The sequence below is a fragment of the Mus caroli genome, unplaced genomic scaffold, assembly GCF_978045245.1.
Source record: "Mus caroli unplaced genomic scaffold, Mus_caroli_1 scaffold_2, whole genome shotgun sequence".
NCBI lineage: Eukaryota > Metazoa > Chordata > Mammalia > Rodentia > Muridae > Mus > Mus caroli.
The window spans coordinates 120,795,681-120,812,878 of NW_028227257.1; the positions used below are offsets into that span (position 1 = coordinate 120,795,681).

Below are 17,198 nucleotides of genomic sequence, written 5' to 3' on the forward strand. Positions count from 1 at the left end.
TTTTTTTTTAGGGGTGTTATTTTTCATTACTGTATACTATGCACGCATACAGTAAGAGTTTACAACTGGGGTGGGTTTTTGGTGGTGGTGTTTTGTTTTAGTTTTTCTCAATGAACTGGAACATGCATTCTGCTCAAAGGCAGTAATTTAAGTTGGGTTTTTGCAGTCTTGGTGTGTGTATTGACTCAGCAAGCAGCAGGTCGAGTACAGAGCCTGGCTTAAAGTCACCTCTCTGAGTTTTATGAGGGTGTACATTTCTCTGGGCTTAGTTTTGTTCCACAATTTCAATATGAAAGCATTAGGAAATGAGAAATAACTGTTTATAGATATGTAATCCAGTTGTCATAAAGTTAGTCCTGTAAATTAAGCCATGAGATATCCGTAGTTGTACATCTTGGTGGGCCAAAGCTGGATGTTAGAAAGCTACTGGTGAGCCAGCCAGGCAGGGCTGGGGATGGGACTCTGGTACAGTGTTCATTGCTCAAGCCTGAGGAGTTCAGATCTGCAGCACCCACGTGAGAGCCACAGTGGCACTTCTGTAAGCTTAACTGCAAGGCGATGCTGGAAGGCTCCCTGGGGCTCCCTGAGCAGCCTGCACTGGCAAGCTCATGCTTATCCATGTGAGGTTTGCTGAGGGACGCAGAAAAATACGGTGGACAGCTTTGATAAAAGAAGAGAGTTAATTAGCACCAACCTCTGGGGCGAGCAGGTACACCGGAGAAGACACATGCATACCGCCTCCCGCTACCCCTCTCACACACACACAGGGAGAAGGCTGAACCTGGTGGTGCACACAAGGTGGATGCCTGTGAGTTCGAGGCCAGCCTGATCTATGTACTGAGGCAGGGAGAGAGGCGCTGAGGGGGACGGGGAGTGGGAGGAACAGAAGAGAGAAGATTAAAAAAAAAAGAGAGAGAGAGAAAAGGAAGCATGGTATGCACCAAGTAGGCAGAGGGGGGAGGAGACAAGACAGCCCATCCCCCTATTTGCAAACAGGCCCCTGTGTAGGAGGGGTCAGGGGTGGGGGCGGTGCTGGTGACGCCAGTGGAGCCCAAGACTGTACATGGCAGGCAAATGTTTTCCTGCTGACTTACTATGCCCATGGCCACTGCTTTTCATGGTAAAAGAAAAATAAAAATGTCCTGAGGAAATATCGCTTGCTTTAAAATACTCTGAGCTAAAAGTACTTTCTAGAATCTCTCAAATCGTTTGTGGAGATGTCTATGAACAGCCACAGTCATATAAATCTGTTGCTGTCCAGCAAGGGCTCTCCGTATGGAAAACTATCCATATGGAGAGAGGAGCTGCACAGGTTAATTTGTATGAGATGATATCACCTCCAGTTTCTAGGGCTTCCATAAATGAGAAAATACTTAAATCTGTATGTACAACGCCGTTTTCTAAAAGCAGACATTTTAAAACTCCACATCTGAACATGGAGGCTATTACGCCAGCTTCTGAGGCATTTGGAAACCCAAAACCAAACCAGGAAATAAGATGAGTGAATAAGATAGCCCTGGAAGAAGGAAAGTTTGACACTGGCTACCTTGGCTCATTGTCCTCATTGCTGTAACTGGCAGAGGAAGCCACTGACAGGCAGAAGATGAGATCCTAGGGCTCCTACCAGGGACATCTTTAGATGGGAGCTGCTCGTGCAGGCGACTTGTACACTCGCATTGCTGCTTCTCAATAACAATAGCCCTTGTTGTTCTTCTCAGATATAAAAGGAAAATGGTCCTAACCCAAGAGCTGTTACCTCCACACCACACACTTGCAGTAAGATGCGCTAGGCTTTAGCTCCGACCTTTTCCCACTTAGTACTTAGTGTCCTGTACGTTTTAAGTAAGGACCCTGCCTTCAAGTTCAGATTCAGATGATCCCCCAAATAGTGGCTAGCCAAAAATAACCAGTCAGTCCACGATTATTAAACCCAGATAATGTTATCAGTATGAAAGAGCAAATTAATTATCACTGAGTTTCTAACAGTAAAGATTAACTGGGTGAAATTTTATAGGTGCTCCTTAAACTTAAGAGAAAATGGCTGCATATGCAAAGTGGCCTTTTCCTTTTTAATCCACTATCAATTTGTTTTGAACCGTAATTTTGTTCAAGAGTATGAAGGTTTGTCCTGGTTTTGATGTAAGCCTCCCACCCTCTCTCCGCATCTTCTTGCCTCCTCCTCCCCAGTGTTGGGATTACAGGTGTGCACCTCACTTGACATGTTCATACGCCTCTCCGCTTCACTCTCTTCTCTGTTCTACTCCCGAGCCCTTGCAGGAAACTCGCAGCCCCACCCTTTTTGTCTGCTCCCAGCAAGGAAACCTGAGATGAATCATTCGCTCATTATTATACATTTAATTTCTAGGCTATGTTTCTCAAAACTATTCATTTTAAAGATCTTCACTTGAGCAGTACAAGAGGTTTGTGAGGCAGGGAGCTGAGGGAGATGACAAATGAGAGCAGGCATACTTTTTTTACAACCTACTTTAATAAGAGTCAACCTCTAGCCCACCCAGTAGAAGTAGCGGAAGAGAAAAGTTATTAGGGTGGGGGAAGTGGACCTGTTCAGCAGTAGTTCTTTGAGGGCAAGCTTAATCTTTGGCTGCAGTTCAGCACCTGTAGACCAGTCCTCTCGGCAGGCAGACACCAGGCAAAACCAGCAGCTACAGTCTAGTCCTTTCAGCAAGCAGACACCGGCCAGCTGCAGTTCAATCCTGATGAAACTGCCAGGCTCGCCAGACGGCCTGAGTTGAGGCCTCAGACCTGGCTAGCTGCCACAGGAACCTCTTGAACAATTCTTGAGTGAGTTTCTCTCTATTTTGAGTTTATCACAAGTGAGTTCAACAATGGTATGTAAGGTGAACCAATACAAGCATGTCTTTAGTGAAGAATAGCGAGGTGGAGCAAACCAGAGCTCAGTGCTCAGCTCCCGCTATGTCATATTTATATTCCTTCATCAAGCCTCCTTTCATGTGTTTGTTATATCTAAACATTCTTTCACCTGTGTCTGCTTCAGGAAAACAGCCTTTCACCTGTTTGCTTTAGCAAGACATCCTTTCACCTATGTGCCCCAGCAAAACATTGTTTGACATAACTAACTTTCCAATGAACTATAAGTTTCCACTTCAAATGAGCTTTCTCACTAACACACAGCAGAGGGAATGGAGCAGAGCCTTCCCTGCTAAGAGTCTCCCGTCCTACAATCTCTTGGATACACTTTGGCCACATTGCAGGCTTCCAGCAATAGGGGGTGTGAGCCTCAGCTGCCATGGTCCCTTCTCATTTCATGGCACATTTTTCACATTGTCCACATTGTTCTTACAAATCCCTTTGTCTTCTTTAGCTTATTATTTACTCTCTGGTTCTGTTACCCATCATGTATAACTACTTTTAATGTCTCTCTTGCCATTTCTGTGCACTTAAACTGTATCTTGAAAAAAATATGTGAAATATATATGGGATATATATCCATAGACACCTTAAAACATACCGTTAAGTTTTATCTGTAACTATTTTTTTATTGTTTCTGTTACTTGTGACTTGATTATGACTTTTAATCATAGGCAATCCAAGTCTTATTAGGAAGTTCCTCTGGGGTAAAAACTTATACTGCCTGCAACCCTGTCTCTGTGACTAAGACAGAGACAGCTATGACTTGCAATTCAGGATCCTAATATAGAAGCCAGTTTAATATCCCAAGCCTTCTGATTTAATGCCCATATAGAATCCCTTCCTGGCAGGGTGGTCCTTATAATCAACATTATAGACAGACTGGCATCACGTGAGTTCCCAGACCAAGTCTTTAAATCCATTCCTGCTTCTCTCCGGGGTCATTTGCCCTGTGGCAGTCCTCTGAGACACTGTCTATATCTATCCTGATACCAAAGTGAAGTTTAGCCAATATCCTGATAATTGCTTGAGAGATCCTGAGCCAGGCCTTCTTACCTAAGCTACTCTTGAACTCATGACCCACATAAACTGTGACCAATCATATTTTGTTTTCATTTAGGTCGTTCATCGTAGTCTGCTGGGGTGTACAGAAAAGTAGAATAGATCCATAAGTAATTAATGGGAACAGAATCGTGTATATAACCTTCCTAGTTTATATCCTTACAGGTGGCAGTTTGTCATAGAAGCATATAGGAGCGCGTGTCCCTGTTGAAGGCTTTGAGGCAGGAGTCTGTCTTACTAGAGATGAGGTCATCTTTATTCTGCTCAGGCATGGGTTCTGTAGATGACACTGACTCACAGTTTTAAAGTGTGCTTACTCTGTCTAGTGACCTAAATGTTAACCAACCAAAACATAGAATTTTTTTTTTTTGGTCAAATATTTGGAGCACCATTCGGTTGACAGATGAAGTTCATCTATATCAAGCCTACAAACTTGTTCTTTAAGGGTCTGTTCACGTTTTGTGAAGATTAAATGTTACACAAGCATTGGGCTCCTTCTCAATAAGTACATGGAATTCTGTATCAATAAGAACTTAAATGATAGCTGGGTGTGGTGGCGCACGCCTTTAATCCAAGCAATCGGGAGGCAGATGCAGGTGGATTTCTGAGTTCGAAGCCAGTCTGGTCTACAAAGTGAGCTCCAGGACAGCCAGGGCTATACAGAGAAACCCTGTCTCGAAAAACCAAAAGAAAAAAAAAAAAAAAAAAAAAAAGAACTTAAATGATTCCTTAAACACTTACCTATTGTATTTTTATTTTTGAAAATATTTCTCCTCTTCCCATGTCTAACCCCTTTTCAAATTGATAGCCTCCTCTTCTTTATCATTGTTACATATCCATATAAATGAATATAACCATAAATACAATCTGTCCGATACATTTAGTGTTACTTAAATGTATATATTTTTATGCCTGATCAATCAGGTGGCTCGTCCCTGGGAAAGAATAATTTTTCCTCTCTCCACAGATGCTAATTGCATGTAGTTCTTCATCCAGGGCGCCATGACATTTCTCCCACCTAACTGTTGAAACTGTGTAGGTCTTGTTTAGACAACCATGCTGTTGAGATTTCATGGGCCTGGTTTCCCTGTGACGGCTGGAAGGCACATTCTTGGTCCTCTGGGGTGTACCATGTGTCTGTCCATTCTTACAAGATGTTCCTTAAGCCCCGAGGGCCAGAGTGTGTTTCATGGGTTTGGGCTGCGCCCCCCCGCGGCCCGTTCTCTGCGTTGTCACTCGCTGTGGCTCTGTAATGTCTCTGGCTGCAAAAGAAGCTTCTCTAAGGCCCAAGGACTGCACTCTTTATGCTGAGCCAGAGCACACGATGTCCCAACCAGGCTGGGCCTTGGGATTGGATGTCTGGGCGACTGGGTGAAGCCCTAATGTCTGTTACTTTAACCCATGCACCTTTTTACGTCATTAGTTACACTGCAGTAAATTATGTTAAAGTTTCTCTGAGACGGAATCCCCAAGCTGTTGGATGTGCGCATGCATCCCACGGCCTTGTCCCACTGCCCCGTGGGCAATGAACACTCCAGTGGATGCACCTTCCAGCCGCAGAAGAGGATGGCAGTCTGGCCTTCGAACTGATGCTTAGTATTTAGGTGATTTTCACAGATTTTTGAACTTTGGAATGAGGCTGTCCTGATTGTCCCAGCAGCTCTGGTAGTGGTTTGTTCTCTCGTGGGTTTTGTCCCATGTAGTAAGAAAATCTAATTGTGGCTGGCTTTAGAACTACGGGTGCTACTTCTGATGGCTGTTTTCAGCCAGTTCTGGTAACAGTGAGTTCTGGCTAGGTGATGAGGCTGGCATTGCCAAGAACATGTGCACAGGATCATGGTGAGGGCTGAGAAGTGATAGGCCTAAGAGTTATAAGTTACAGTCCTAACATGACAGCTGGCTGAATCCAGTTAGGACCTCCTCTGAGAGTCCTATAAGTATTTTAGTATTTACATTTGGTATTTGTCATTAGTGTTTAAATCTAGCAGGAGCTGGTGACAGAGTTGATAGCTGCTGCCCTTTTGGAGGTTCTGTTGACCACTGAGGCTTTTCCCCCTGGGTGCGTGCAGAGTAAGGAATTCAGGTGTGGACCTCAGGCGTCCATACCTGCACATGCAGCCGAGCACAGCTGGGGCTGTGTGCATGCAGACAGCCTCTTCCAGACACCTTTAATTAATCTTCCTCATTATTTCAAACATCTCAATTCCCTTGTCCACCAAAATGTGGCAAAAACTGTGGGAGCCTTGACAGCATTGTGGGGTGATCTCCAGATGGTGACTTTGTAAGAGAGGAACACATTTCGGGTTAAAAAAAATCTAAAAAAAATGAAAGCAGACTTTGCTCTGTACGTGAGGAGAGAACTGGAACGGGCTGTAAGCAGTGCCGTCGGACCAAAGGAAATGTTTTCATCTGGCTGCAAGCAGCATAATTTCTGAAGAGCAAAGAAGAAAGCTGGCCTTCCGTTTACCCAGGCTTCCACTTGAAGATGCTTGCTTGCCCGTAAATAAGGATACTCCAAAGAGAACACAGAAATGGCAGTGTTCAGCTGAGCAGACGGGCGTCGAAATTATAAGGGTGCCAGGAATATGGCCACGAGTACGTGCCTATATAATCCCACCACGCGGTTGGCTGAGATAGGCAGATTACAGGTTCAAGGCCAAATGATTACATACTGAGAACTTTCAGAGCGTATTTTCTTTGCATCTTGGTTCAGAGTTAGCACATCTGTTGAAGTTACACAGAGAAAGTGTTAGCATGTGTACTGCATTGGGCTAGGTGTTTTATGGGTGCTTATCCACCCAGTCAGCTAGCTCCAAGTGGATGCTACCATTCTCAGCTGTGAAGCCACCCAGAAGGACAGGTGGCTGCTTAGCCAAACTGCACAGGCTCTGCAGGATCACCTACTTTCTTCTAGGTGAATAATCTTCTGGGAATTATTTTATCAGGGCTTAAAAGTCTGGGAGAGTCATGGTTGCTCCCTCTCATAATGGAGCCTATCAACTAGATCATAATGGGATGGATTCTTTTCCAGTGACCAGGGAACAATGCCAGGGTTTCCAATGTCAGGATACCTGGGAAGAGAATGACTCACCTGAAAGACGATCTGTGCACCCAAGTCAACACAAAGAGCTTGTGATGAAGCTGAGAAGTGTTTTATCCAGATGCTGACAAGGGCAGGTGAGCCAGCCCTTGGCCGTGAGATAGCCAAATCTTTCTGAAACGGGGCACTCCCACAAAATGCACCTTTAACAGCCCATCCTGCCCTTCAGACTGGTGTTTGGTTCCACAGAGCTGTTACTGAGGAACTGAAATACCTTGGCTTTCTTGATGGTTACATTTTGTAATGCTGCCTCTTTAAAATCCTGTCGGGCCATCAGAGTACAATTACGGGTCGTTCCAGAGCTCACTATGAGTCCTGTGTTCATGGACAAGCTCTTGGGGTATATGCAGACATTCTTGCGAGTTTGTGGGACTTGTCTTTCCAGAGTTTCTGTGGGCATGAAGTGAGGACGCGTACTGTCCTCAACTAGAGTGTCACACGTACTTTTAGACTTATGATTAATATAGCATTTGCCACATTAAAGATGCCAATAAATCTTTGCCTAGCAGGCCTTCCCACTGAGGAGTTGCTCAGCCTTCGAGTACACCCTGAGAACAGAGTCAAGACTGGGTCTCTACATATCATTTCAACTCAGCTTCGTTGAGACAAACATTTGGCTTTCCAAAACATTTGCTTAGAAAGGTTTGCATATTATTTATTACTGCTGTTTGTATTATTGTCCCACTTTGTATTGACCTTTTCATTTCAACTACTGAATTAACTTGGAAGCTCTTATTAGAACCCTTTATCATAGCCATGAGCCTCTTCAACATGTCCCTGGGAGCAGATGGACTCTATTCAAACACTGTGTGAGTGAGACAGGATCTCACTCAGTTACCTAAGCTGCCCTGCTAGAATTCCTGGCAATCCTCCTGACTCAGCCTCCCCAGTGCTGGGATTGAAGGTGTGAACCCCCATACCTGGCTAAAAAGTTTGGCTCTTATTTGTATACATAGCTTGGATATTTCATGAATTCTTCAGTCATACTGCTTTTGGAGCTCAGCAGTGTTTGAATACAGTATATCTGCTTCCAGGGACATGTTGAAGAGGTTTATAGCAAAGGGTTCTAATAAGAGCTTCCCAACGCAGACACTATTGTGGATGCTAAGAAGTGCTTGCTAACAGGAGCCTGATACAGCTGTCTCCTGAGAGGCTGTGCCAGAGCCTGACAAATACAGAGTTGGATGCTCGGAGCCAACCATTAGACTGAGAACAGGGTCCCCAATGGAGGAGTTAGAGAAAGGACTGAAGGAACTGAAGGGGATTGCAACCCCATAGGAAGAACCATATCAACCAACCAGGTCCCACACCCCATCCCACCCCCAGAGCTCCCAAGGACTAAGCCATCAACCAATACACATGGAGGGACCCATGACTCCAGCCGCATATATAGCAGAGGATGGCCTTGTTGGCCATCAATGGGAGGAGAGGCCCTTGATCCTGTGAAGGTTCGATGCTCCAGTATAGGAGAATTTGAGGGTAGGGAAGCAGGAGTGGGTGGGTGGTAGGTGGGGGAACACCCTCATAGAAGCAGGGGGAGGGGATATGATATTAGGGGATTTCATGGGGATGGGGGTGGGACCAGGAAAGGGGATAACATTTGAAATGTAAATAAAGAAAATATCCAACTTAAAAAATAAAAAAAAAGAGCTTCCCAGTAAATTCTGTAGTTGAAATGAATAAGTTAATACAAAGTAGGACTTTAAGAAAGTTCTCCAGACTGATTTTCTCTGCTCTCTAATGTTGACCACATTCCTCTTAAAGCTGGAGATTGCCATGAAACCGTAACCCAGCTTTTATCACTGTTCAGGATGGGATTGTATTTCCCTTGACCCAGTAGGTAAATAGAGCCATGGGAAAGACTAGCTCTGGTCTATGAGTTTCAAATACAAGCATTATTTTCTGTAGGTATTTTATTACATTCATTCACATGCTGGTGAAGTTTGCACTGCTGGTGAATATCTAATTGTCCCTATAGCATGTTCACATGACTTCTGCTCTCTTATTCTGACCAGCTACAATCAATGCACTTCCTACTACCTCATAATGGACTTGTAGCATGAACAGAAAATGCAGTTTGGTTTTAAGTGACTGAGATAGTATTGGGATTGCATCATACCTTAGGATATCCTAAGAGACTAGGGTGTAGCTGTCTGACAGTCAGGGAGAACCGGGTACCTGAAAGGGAGACTGGGAATGAAAAAGGATGGATGGGCGATTGAGGGATGAAGCCAAGACAAAGGTTTCTGACCAAGGCTCAAAGTTTAATTTTTAGCTCTGCATTTATATAGGCACACCCACAGACTCATCCTTTGTTTCAGCTGGATTGAGTTGCAAAGGAAGCTTGGCTGGCAGTCAACTTCTCAAAGCTCCATTAGGGAACTGAAAATGCAGGAAGGCAGGGACTCCAGCTAAGTTGTAAAACCATCCATGGGGGGTTGTTTTAGCCTAATCAAGGCTGGGGGAAGGGCTTCACATCCTGTTCCTCCAGATTTTTCTACTTTGCTTGAGATTGTAGCTTGCACCTATGATCTCAGAATTCTAGAGGCTGAGGCAGGAGGATTGCCTTGAGTTTGAAGACAAACAGGAAAAAAAATGTATTTTTCCCTAGGCTCTGGAGAGAACGATGCAGTTAGAGATGCAGAGATACTAAGATACCAAGGGACTTTTGGGCCATGGTAAGCTTGTATGAATATATCTAAGAAAACACCCACATCATTCTCAAACTTAACTGTGGAAAACTCTGCTGTTACCAGAAAACCATCACGAAAGAAAGGTCCCCAGTCAACAGCGAGTAGAGGAACCAGCAGGGGTGGAAAAGGAAAGGAAATGAGGGCTAGGAGACTAGGAAGTGGGAAGTCAAACCTCTGTTTCAGAGGAAGGTCTTATGATACAGAGGACACTAAGGAATCCACAAAAGAATCTTTTGCAAGAGGGGAAAAGGTCAAGATAAGAATTCAGTTGTGCAGCCGGGCATGGTGGCACCTGCCTTTAATCCCAGCACTTGGGAGGCAGAGGCAGGCGGATTTCTGAGTTTGAGGCCAGCCTGGTCTACAGAGTGAGTTCCAGGACAGCCAGGGCTACACAGAGAAACCCTGTCTCGAAAAACCAAAAAAAGAAAAAGAAAAGAATTCAGTTGTGCTTCTGTGTTCTCATGTGCGTGTATTGATGTGTGTGAGCTGTGCCATACACGTAGGAGCCAGAGGACAGCCATAGGTGTTGGTCCTTCCCTCTCACCTTGTTTGACACAGGGTCCCTTGCTGCTTGCTGCTGTGTGCAGCAGGCTATCTGGCTCTCAAGCTTTGGGATTCTCCTATCTCCATTTCCTGTCTTGCCAGTGTGTGGCTTCTGGGGATCCAGCCTCAGGTCCTCGGGTTTACACTGCAGGCACTTGACCAGGTGAGCCATGTCCACTTCCCTCTCTATTCTAACAATAATAAAATCTGTGAGTAGAATTAAAATAATTCCATTGATAGTCCCACCAAAAAGAATAAAATATTTATAATAAATGTAACAACGTCCAGGTGTGGTAGCACAGACCCTATCATCTCTGTTGTTTGGGACGTGGAGGCAGGAGGATTGCAAGAATGTCAGTTTTGGCAACTTAGCCTTGTCTCAACATCAAAAGTAGAAAGAGGATGAGAGTAGAGCTTTTGTCTGGCATCCCTGAGGAGTCCCTAAGTTTAATTCCCAGGAGAGGCAGGACGAAGGAGGGATGAAGGAGAGATACAGGAAGGACCGGAGGGAGAATAGGAGGTGAGAGTAACCTATGACTTGTTCTGTTAAAACTGTAAGACATTACTGGAGTGATGGTGGCATATGCCTTTGCTCCCAGAACACAGAAGGCAGAGGCAGGCAGGTTGTTTCAGGACAGCCTGGTCTACAAAGAGTTCCAGGAGAGCCTGAGCAACACATACCCTATCTCACAAAAAAATAAAAAAAAATAAAAAAAGTGGGGATGGAGGGGAAACAAAACAAAACCTTAGTTAATGGGAAAAAATAATGCCATTTTCACAGATCTGAAGTTATAATGACAATACATCCTTAAATTTGTCTATATATTTCACATAATCCATATCAAAACATAGAATTAAAAAATTTTTTTAAGATTTATTGATTTTATGTATGTGAGTTCACTGTCACTCCCCTTAGACACACCAGAAGAGGGCAGCGGATCCCACTACAGATGGTTGTGAGCCACCATGTGGTTGCCGAGAATCAAACTCAGGACCTCTGGAAGAACAGTCAGTGCTCTTAACTGCTGAGCCCTCACTCCAGCCTCCATAGCAGGCAATTTTATAGAAGTTGGCCCACTGTTCTCATACTTCACAATGAAGTTAAGAAACAAAGAAGAACCGAGTCTTCAGAGGAGAGTGCTCTCATGACAGTCAGAGGGTCACTTGGGAATTCTGAGACAGGATTTTGAAAATGGAGTCAGGACCACTTACTGGATAAAATATGGACAAGACAGATAAACTGGGCTTTCTGAGATCGTACTCCAGAACTAAGGACGGTCACAACTGAGACAGACAGTAGGGACCGTGAGGGACTCTCATGCACTGCTGGTGGCTTTGTAAGACAGCACAGCCATTTTGGAAAGCAGTTTGAAAGTTCTTCACAATGTGAAACTTCCATTTACCGTCTGACCCAAAAATATTGCTCCTAGGTGTATAGTCAAGAAATTTAAAAATATTATCATTCAAAAGCTTGTGCTCATAACAGCATTAAGAGTCAAGAATATGAAGCAAGCCAAACACTACCAGCTGATACATGGCTAGAAATGCTGTCTGGCATACACTGTGAAATTTCATTTCGTAATGAAGAGGAAGAAACACATATGTAAGAGCACTGGAAATACTATTCTGAACAAAAGAGCTGGTCATAAAAGCCACATTATATGACTCTCTCTACATATAATGACAAGAATAAACAATGCTATAAAAATAGCAAGTGGATCGGTGTATTTGACCAGAGATTATTGCTTAGGGATTAGTTAGTAACATCTAGGGAATTATATTGTAATGATAGTTGTACAAATATATATTTGGTTTTTCGAGACAGGGTTTCTCTGTATAGCCCTGACTGTCCTGGAACTCAGAAATCCGCCTGCCTTTGCCTCCCGAGTGCTGGGATTAAATGCATGCGCCATCATGCTCAGCTGTAAATATATTAAAAACAAACCTTATATGGGTAAGTTTATGGTGAATTTCATGGTATTTAAATGATATGATCAATTAAAAATATTAGGAAGTCAGCCAGGTGGTGGTGGTGGTGGCGCACACCTTTGATCACAGCACTTGGAAGGCACAGGCAGGCTGATCTCTGAGTTTGAGGCCAACCTGGTCTACAGAGTGAGTTCCAAAACAGCTAGTGCTACCTGGCTATAGAGAAACCCTGTCTTGAAACACTTTAAGTAATTAATTAAAATAACAAACTTAAGAAGTCATGGGAAAGATGGGTCATAAAAATTCAGAGATGTCCCAGACAAAAAGAAAAATCATTTGGCGCCTATCTTATGTTGTATGACTAGGAAGCGCTCATCTATGTGAGCAAGCATTGAAGCCATATAGCCTTTCACCGACTAGAGAAACATTAACTTCATAGCCTTCACAGGGCAAGACTCCACCAATCTACATGTGTCAGATAAACAAACATTGCATGGTTTTCTTTGGGCAGGAGAGTTGGATTGAATGCATTCCTTTGGAGCCTTAGATTGTTGGGTTGTGTCTTTTAATGTTTCCCTGTGATCTGCATAACAGGAAGACATCAGTATTCTTATTCTGATCATGTGAATTTTGATTTTGCTTCTGGAATGTTTTAATTGTATTCTTTAATGTCATTGTAGAACCTCTCGTGAACACATGTGTCTGTAATGGTTTAGAGTAGGTATAAGGCGAGAAAGTGATTAGCTCTGGATGTCAAATGGATCTGGAGTTGATTTAATTGATACACTGTTTTGAAACACCAGACTTTTCTGGGGGAAAAAAAAATTCAGTGCTGACCTCTGTTAATTAAGAATGGCCCATAAGGGCTGTCGAGATGGCTCAGAGGGTAAGAGCACTGACTGCTCTTCCTGAGTTCAAATCCCAGCAACCACATGGTGACTCACAACCATCTGTAATGAGATCTGATGCCCTCTTCTGGTGCTTCTGAAGTCAGCTACAGTGTATCTATGTATAATAATAAATAAATCTTTGGAAAAAAAAAAGAATGACCCATAAATGTCTAGTCCAGCAGTGACTTGGTGTGTGTGTGTGTGTGTGTGTGTGTGTGTGTGTGTGTGTGTGTGTAGTGGGGGAGTTTGACACCCAGAAAGGGGCTTCCCCTTCTCAAAGGGGAATGGGGGAAGGATGTGCATGAGGGGGCCCTGGGAGGAGGGGAAGGGCTGATATTGGGTTGTAAAGGGGATAAGTAAATAAATATAATAATAAAAAAGAATGACTCATATGAAAGAAGAGGGTTGGATACTGGGGGTTAAAGGGTTAAGGAGGGAGTGTACGATGGGGAAGAAGAGGGCATAGGGGAGTGGGTTAACCAAAACTAAAGATGTATGAAAAGCCTTTGAAACACTCACTAATTAAGTATAGCATTTAAAAGGAGTTCAGACAGAGACTGCATGGATGGTTACTGCTGCTACTAGAAGACCTGGGTGTAAGCAGACACTGCCATGCCAGGCTTGATGTCCCTCCCTATGAGTCACTGCACAGGGACCCCACAGAGTCCCCAAAAGAACAAGTTGGTTGTCATTGCTCTTGGCTATCCACTATAACTGTATGGTAAGCATCCAGGAATAGTTCTTTAAGTCAGTAACTATGAGGTTAAAGTTTCAATTATCCCATGTGGTGTAAAGAGAAACTATGTTAGCATATGTGGTTAAATGAGAATGGCCCCAGTGTGCTCCTGTATTTGAATGCTTAGTCTTCAGTTGACTGGGGGAGCATTCGGAGGTGTGGGTTTGCTGGAGGAGGAATGTCGGTGGGGGCCCTCTTGGGTTTGAGGAGTCCAAAGCCTTGTGCCATTTTGAGTTAGCGCTCTCTGCCTCCTGTTTGTGATTGAAGATGTGAGCTCTTAGCTGTTTCTGCCACCAAACCCTTTCTCCACATCATGGACTCTAAGCATCTGAAGCCTGAAGCCCAGTTAAACACGTCATTTCTAAGTTGCCTTGGTCATGGTGTTTTGTCACAGCAATAAAAAAGTCACTAAGGCAGCAAATTTCTCCAAGTAACTTACAAGAGTGAAGACCAATGAGGAGTTGAGCATTGGAGACTGCACCTAAGGCTGTGTGAGCGCACAGCCCCAGTGCCTTGGGACAGACAAGAAATAAACTGTCATGAGGACAGGGTCCGGCACATGGCTCCTGCCATAAGAGTGTTACTGAGAGGTGGCAGGTCTTCTCCTGGGTCCTGACTCTTTACTGGAACTCAGCCTGGATGGACAGATGGGGCCTCCATGCCTCCCCATGTGGTCTCAGAGCTAGGTGAGTGACCCCAGCGCTGTTTGGCCTTTCACAGACTACCAATGGAAATGATTCTCGAGGGAGTCCTAGCATGCCACTCGGGTCCCAGGGGAAGCACTTGTTTGGATCTGAGATGTACCGAAAAAGTCTATGTGGGTCTCAAGGCCCTGGCACTTTTGGAAGGTGGTGGCAGCGGGAGGTCTTCAGATCAGATCGTAGAGGACACACCCGTGATTCAGGTAGTGGGAGAGTGCCCCTTTCTGTTTCTTTTTCACTCCTGTCAATGAAGCTGGGATTCTGCTCTGTCATGCACCACCACCTGTACCTTGGAACTTTCTGGAGGTGGACTATTACTGGAACATGGAGATCACGTGGCTAAATCAATGGAAGATTGATGGTGGCAATATCCACTTTCATGTTGTTGAAGCCAATGTAGAGACCAGAAGCCAAAAATAAACTACGCATGCTCCCCTCCCCCGAATTTTGCCATCTGGTCTCAAGGACTCAGGTGGTGCTACAGAGGACATACCTGTCCATCTGTCCAAATTGGGGAAGAACAGAGACCTAACTCTATAATCTTTTCTTTATAAATGATTCCTATTTGGCATATTTTAGAAAGTCTTCCATATCCCAAGGTTTTAAGTAAGAGACAAGCTACCAGAGAGGGCTTGCCTCTCCCAAACTACCTGTCCCGTGGGGTGAACGTGCTGCAGCAAACAACTGGTGTTTGTAGGTGGGGTCTACTAGTCCCTTGTCTAATTGCTGTGATAAAACACACAGCAAGAGCAACTTGGGGAAGGGGTGGTTCACTTTGGCTCACAGTTCCAGAGGATAAAGAGCATCGTGACAGGGAACATGGCAGCACTGCCTGGGGAAACTGGTCACATTGCATCTAAGTCAAGAAAGAGATGAACACTGGTGCTCCTTTTCCTTCAGCCCAAGTCACCGAGTGGGATGGTACCACCACAGTTAGGGTGGACCTTTCCACCTCACTAGCCTAATCAAGAAAATCCCTCACATCCACGTCCAGAACTTTGTTTCCATGGTGATTCTAGCTCTGGACACATTGACAATATTAACTATCACCTAGGTTTCTTTCATAGATTTCACAGATTTTACTATTAGCCAGTCAAATTGATGGAGATGTGCTGCATCCTTGCAACAGGCCTCAAAGGAATGAAGGCGTGACAGACACACATCCACAGAATCTGGGATCACATGGTCTGGGCTCTCTCATGGAAAAGGCTGCAGAACCCTGGGAACCCAGCCTGTTTAATACATACAGTTGGACACAGAGAGGGGTTACAGTTCATCATATAGCTGAATTAAAATGGCAGGGTTTATAGTATACAGCTGAACAAGGAGACAGGCTTAGCTGATCACTAGGAGCAGTCTCTGTGGGGGACCAGTCTTCAGGCGGTAAACATCCAGGAGGACAAAACTACAGAGGACATTTCTGCACACCCCATCAATGTTAGATCGTCAGACAGGAGGGGTGGCTTTTCCAGTCCCATGGCTCTAAGGCACTGGGCTCCTTGATACGGCTATGCCCATATCAAACAAAATACATTCACCAGGGCTCCAGTCACTATGGAGATAGAAAAAGATAACACTCAAGTCTGGCAAGAATGTGGAGAGACAGGCACCACTCTACATATATCATTCAGAGTACAAACCATGCCTCTCTGAAGAGCCACTGGGTACTTATAATGTAGTCTGAAAATTTTTTAGGCTCATACACCCATTTCTATTTAGCTCTAGTTGAGGTTCAGAAGTGTGGATAGAGATCTAAGTACGAAGGAGCTTAATCTAACTTTTTTTTTTTTCTGTGAGCAAAAAAGTTGAACTACCATTCGGCAGTATGATATAGTCCCAATTGGACCATTAAGCAAAACAAAACCCAAAACAAACAAGCAAAAAAACCAACTTCCAGGCAAATTACCACTGCCAAAGCCCACAGGTAACCGTCCTACCGGAGCTGCCGCGGGCACGCATGCGCGAGCACGGGCGCGGGGTGGGGCTTGCGCGGCTCTCCCTGCCCCGCAGCCACGCCCACCTCAGTTCGTTAACACGTGACCCAGTGAGTCCGGCTCTGCCTAGTGAGCAGCCCAGCCCAGCAGCCCAGCTCGGGGCCCAGCCCGGGGCCGAGCCTGGGGCAGTGCAGACTTGGTGACCTCAGAACCCGGAGGTGCGTGACCTCGACCCCGGAGCCGCGCAGGGGAGGAGCCGCCCGGAGGCGGGACTCTCAGTCCGGGTGCGAGGGAAGTGAGTGTGGGCTGCACGCCAGGTGGCGTTGGGGCGGGGGCAGGACCGGGCCACCGGGTGGGCTGCGGTCACGCACACCCCACTGGCTTGCCGGCTCGCCCGGCCTCCTGCGCGCCGAGAGAGAGCCGGAGCCGGTTCGGAAAGTCTCTCGCTGCATTGGCACTCTGGGGATTTGGACCGGCTCCAGAAAGCTCCATCTGAGCTTGTTTTCCGAGAACCTGTTGGAGTGTTTCTGCTTGTTTTGTTTTGTGAGGCTATGATAGACCTGGAGGGAAGGCTGCTGAACTTTGGGAAGAAAATGAAAATGAAAACATTTACTTATTTATTTGTAGAGATTTCCGTAAACTAGATGAAGACAAGAGATTATCCATTTTACAAGTCGAGGTCCACATCTGTTTCTTAGGGATGGTTTCAGCCGCGATTGTT

At 45.0% G+C, this 17,198-nt stretch overlaps 1 protein-coding gene across 5 annotated transcripts in view; it reads left to right on the forward strand.

Annotated features, from left to right (window-relative positions):
- Positions 1–16,578: 16,578 nt before the first annotated feature.
- Positions 16,579–17,198, forward strand: part of Wdsub1 (WD repeat, sterile alpha motif and U-box domain containing 1) — a 30,441-nt gene continuing 29,821 nt past the window's right edge. For 3 of the 5 annotated variants that reach the window (XM_029474718.2, XM_029474716.2, XM_029474719.2), the window contains exon 1: positions 16,585–16,772. The gene's annotated coding sequence lies outside the window, so the exon portion shown is untranslated. Of the gene's footprint in view, positions 16,773–17,198 lie in introns of all 5 variants that reach the window. The other 2 variants (XM_021155470.3, XM_029474717.2) reach the window with 2 other exon arrangements.